Source organism: Lycium barbarum, chromosome 5, assembly GCF_019175385.1.
Source record: "Lycium barbarum isolate Lr01 chromosome 5, ASM1917538v2, whole genome shotgun sequence".
Classification (NCBI taxonomy): Eukaryota; Viridiplantae; Streptophyta; class Magnoliopsida; order Solanales; family Solanaceae; genus Lycium; species Lycium barbarum.
The window spans coordinates 66,958,480-66,963,535 of record NC_083341.1 but is presented as its reverse complement, the minus strand read 5'-3'; the positions used below and the strand labels follow the sequence as shown (position 1 = coordinate 66,963,535).

The 5,056-nt window shown below is 39.9% G+C and overlaps 1 long non-coding RNA gene across 1 annotated transcript; it reads right to left on the bottom strand.

Moving 5' to 3' along the window:
- Positions 1-2,979: 2,979 nt before the first annotated feature.
- On the bottom strand, positions 2,980-4,620 carry LOC132642513 (uncharacterized). The gene is made up of 3 exons (XR_009583212.1): positions 4,111-4,620; positions 3,609-3,646; positions 2,980-3,110 (listed from the first exon to the last, which is right to left on the bottom strand). It is a non-coding gene; the product is annotated as an uncharacterized LOC132642513 (long non-coding RNA).
- Between the last annotated feature and the right edge of the window lie 436 nt (positions 4,621-5,056).

The window sequence follows — 5,056 nt, the reverse complement described above, 5'->3', positions numbered from 1 at the left end:
TTTAACATTATCGCACGTCTTGTACTTTTGACTGATTCTGTTATGTTTCTATGGTTGTCTTAACAATGAAGTGTGTTCTTTTCTTAGGTATGCCTCCAAAGAATCCAGTCAAGCGGGGTGGTGGTCCCAGAAAAGGGCGAGGTCGGGGTCAAACAACCCTTACTCTTCGGGATGAACCCTCTGACTCTGACCGTCAAGCGGTAGTCCCAACGACTAGATCGAGGGCACAGACCACCACGCCCCAAGCAGAATCACCCACTTTACTCTCCTCTCAGTCTACAAAGGAGACTTCATTCTCCACATCCGCTGATTCTAGCGATGCAGCAACAGAACAACCAGTCGCTCCTGGGCGCAATTCAGATGCGGAGCACGAGCAGCTGCGGTTGCAAAAGATGGAGATAGCGGCAATCCGTTTCCCCTATGAAGGGTGCCGAAAGTATTATGTAAAATGGGCCACCACAGTCGACGGCTGTGTGAATGCCTCAAGATGGTAATTCTGGATGAGATCGGTAATCCGAGGGTAGCTCTCTAAGCTGCTCATACTGATTTGTTCGGGAATTCTATGCTACTTACAGGGTAATGCTCGAGCAGCGCCACAAGAACAAGCGAGCTTTGAAAGATGCCTCTCCATTGGACAAAGTGTATGTTCAGGGTGTCCATGTTGACATCTCAGCCCGCACAATCAACAGGTTTTATTTTGGTGATGACTTCGTGGCACCGACCACAGTGGAATATGATGATAAATTTGAAAGAAGGGCTGAGCAATCTGTACGGGAATGGTTTGCGACGGTGATGGATAGAGAGCCGGCGAACCAGGCCCCATGGGTGAGAAACTTGGCTGCCAAAATCCATAAGGCAGATATCAGCTTGGAAGCTAAATTTTGGTGGAATTTCGTCATATATCGGGTTCTGCCCACGGGAGCAGATAACATAGTCACGCCGGATAGAGCAATGGTTGTGGCTGCTATGTTATCCGGGTACCCAATGAACTTGGGTGATCTGATCAGTAGAGTCATTCGGGCACGCATACCACAGGAGGCGATAGCCTTGATATTCCCGTGCCTTATCACGCAGTTGTGTAGGTTGGCCCAGGTAAGACACATTGGTACATTTACAGCTACTCTTCCCGCAACAAAGGTGTGCGACATCACACGGAGTAAGGATGAGACCCTCCGTACATCTCAGGCCACTAGTACTTCATTGCTAGAGCTCATGGGTAAGCAGGCTGAGCATGTCACGGATTCAGTACCTCAGGGCACAGTTGATGTAGGCATGGAAGGACTGTCCACAACAGAGGCCTCCACACCATCTGTAGCTGATGCTACCCCTTCTTCTGAGGCACCACCTGGGCCTGCTATTCCATCTGCATCTCCTATTCCTCCGTCAGCCGCTGCATCAGCTTCCGAGGATCTTTTTGTCCTCAATAGAGCAAACTTCAGAGAGTTTGCCATCAAGGCAGAGCGTGCTGATCAGCAGGTGACCCGGATATTACAGCAGTTGGGTAGGTTTGTCCGGAAAGAGATTGAACCGGAGTTGGAGCCTCTTCAGGAGGCTATGGAGAGGCATCATGCTAGGGTCAATGCACGACTTGACAGTTTAGAGATGCAGATACTCACTATTGAGAAGAAGAGTGAGTTTGGTAGTTCTGGAGATTTGAAGACCGAGCTTGACCAGCTCCGAGCTGAGATTGTGGCCCTTCGGATGAGAGAGCAGGTTATTGTGGATGACCCGACACCACCTGCACCAGTCGCCAGCATTTTCGATTTGATCCGAGTAGTTGACTTAGTGACTGAGGATGAGCCGAAGGAGAGTCGCAAAAGAAAGAGGCTTGTCACATTGGCTGATGATGAGGATGAGGAGGAGGACAATGAGGATGAAGACCTTGAGCTTCAGGAAGGTATTCGACTGTCACGCCTGGACATGAGGTTCACCGGCGCATCTTCTAGCATTAGTGCTATCCCAGCGCCAGTCAGGCCAATCACGATAGCTCTTCAGGACCTGCAGCCACATAGCCAGTCAGCTCCACTGCTTCAATCCACTGAGCCAGCAGCAGAGAGGGCCCTCATTCAGACTGTTGAGGGGGAGACACCTCAGCAGTAACAGCAGGATTAGAGTGTTTCAGGTCGGCACCACCACCATGGGGTGATGGTATGATTTTTTGATGCATTGGGGACAATGCATCCTCTTTTTGATGGGGGTGGGGTAACCTGATGTACTTTGCAGTATTTATATTTGTTAAATTTTAATTAAAGTAATTGTGACTTTCATGGTTGTTGCATTTTGAACTTATGGCATGAATTTTGGATGAAAAAGGATATTTATGATGTGTTTTATGGATTGATTTGAAATTGACCCCTCCAAAAGTTTATTGCGTATCTCAGGTTGTAATGAATTGACATGTATGGTTCTTTTTGTGACATCATAGATATTAGTGTGTGTATGAATTGAGTGTTCAAATCCTTATGCCATTGTGAGTGTGAGAACTTCTTGTGTTCATTATTAGCATATGTGGATCCAGAACTTGCCTGGTAGGTCGTGCTATATTGCTTAGGATAGTCGGTTGTGAAGTGATCATAGGCTTTCCTTCTGAATAGTCACGTCAGCCTTAAAAAGCCCAAAACCTATTCTATATGAATATCACTAGTTCCTACGTTGAGCCTTTAACTTTTTCTCTTGATTAGCTGTAACAAACCTTTTCCCCCATTTCATGAATTCATTCCATCTTTGCACCCATTCCCTCCTTGACACTACTAGAGAAAAGAGGCAAATCGCCTAAGCTAGGGGTGGTATACGTGCGAAGTAAAGGCCAAGAGCCTAAAGCTGGGGGTGTGTGAGTTGCATAGTCGAGAACTGGATGTGATAGCAGATTAAATTTGAGAAAAAATATATATATATATATATATATATTTCATGTACATATGTATATATATAGTTTTATAACAATAATAATATTGTCTCATAAAAAAATCGTAAATTCTAGTAAGAGTAAAATCACATCTTAGTCATGAGTTGAAGAATGAATAGATTGGGCATGAGAAGAAAGGTCGATTTCGCCGGTGAAAGAGATTGACATTTCTACTTCCCTCTAGCTAGCCACCACTCTGGTTCACCTGAGAAAATTATACATCATAGAATAGGTTAGGACAAAGAAAATGTATACATTAGTGATACTTCTTCCTGCTTCCTTCAAGCTTCCATTGTTACAAAAGAATATTCAAAAAATGACATATAAGCTTAAAGCATAGACATCAAGTAACAAAAACATCTAGAAGACACTTATAGCATTCATATAATTAGAGAAATAATATTCTCACATCCATTCATAAAAGAAAGATCAAGTGAAAAGTCATCTGCTAATTAAGCATGGGTTGTTGATAGTTAGGCTTTATCTCCTTCCTTCTTGCCAAAATTACTTTGTCAATGCAAAATCACATGGGAATCATGATTACATTTATTTATAGCTAAGTTTTTGTTGACACAAAGGTATTAGACAACGATAATACAAATCGAAATGTACATGAAAGCAAATGAGAATTATGTCAAAAGCCATTCTTTAAAGTAACGACATCTTGCTTACTGATGTTGTGTAGTAGTAATAAATAATATACCTCTTGGGATGTTGAATGATGTGCAAGTCATAGCACTCCTGCGTGAAAAAGGAAAAGAAACAAAACTTGTTTTAGTTACTTTAGGCATATTACCAAACAACCTACATATAGTAGAACCTACACCCATGTACGAAGAATTTTCATAAGAGGTGTCTGATCAATTTATCAAGTTCCTCAAAAATTAACAAATAAACACGAAAAAAAAAACACCCAAAAAAAACACTATGTATCATCCATCAAACAATACAAAATGGTACACTTAATCATTGAGAAGAAAAGAAGAAAAAAGACACAAATCCAAGACTCAGAAGTAGAATGAAGACATCAAAATCAGTAATCTCTAAGAAATATAGAATCAAAGGTTTATATAGTAGTAATAACGCAACACCAGGTCAAAAATACAGTGCAAAGACACGAAGAATAAAATTTACAATTACTGACGTTCATGCAAGCTTCTAGCAAAAAGTTATATCCAAAAGAATGGGAACTAAGATATACCCACCAAATTGTTGTTACAGCAATAGAAATCAAAAGAGCTATTCACTTCAATAGCGATAGTGAGAGAGGCTTTGACGGTGGAAACTGAAAGATAATTTCTGGGGTTTGAGACATGGGAAGTTAACTTGGAGGTTTGGAATTTTTTTTTATTTTTATACGCTCCTTGCATTTTTCTTTTGCCTTTGCAGTTTCTTTATTTTTTACTTTGCTGAGTAATTTACTCATTGCAGTTTTTTTTAACTATGTGATTTTTGTTTTTTATTTTGATTTAAAAAACTTTTAAATTCTGATTTTTGTGGTAATGACACTTGTCATCGTATTGTTCTTTTGCCTCTCCTATTATATATAAATATAAGAATAGTATTCGTACCCGCACGATGCGCGGTCAGTATTAAAAAAATCATTAAAAATAATATATTTTCTCATACTTCTCATCTTTGAGTGTAAATCTGAGCAAATAATATGTGTATTCTAGTTTTAGTGATAAAAAAAAAGTCATCAGGAAAAAAACAAAAGCGGCATCTAAGATTGACAATTCTAGAATTGGATAATTTTCGAGAAGATCTTATATTTCTATTCTCACTTGAGTACTAAATCCTTAATAAAAACGAAAGGAAAATATTTTAATGAAAATTCGTTAATTTGTTTCTGAGAATATACATGAAATTTTAAAACAGATTTTGAGAACACCAAATTATACAAACAAAACAAAGAGTCAAGACTAACCAAACTATTTTAACCCCATTTTTTCAGACAAAAAGCTCAACTTTCACCACTCAATCAACACATCACTTAAAGGAAACAAAAAGAGTCACCGAGAAACAGAATGAAAATCCTAACGCTGATTCTTGCAGGAAAATTATAGTTTGGAGCAATAAAATTCTCACCAAAAAACACCATATAGATAGTCACTTTAAACTCAAACCAAACTAAACTATAGCTGACCAAAC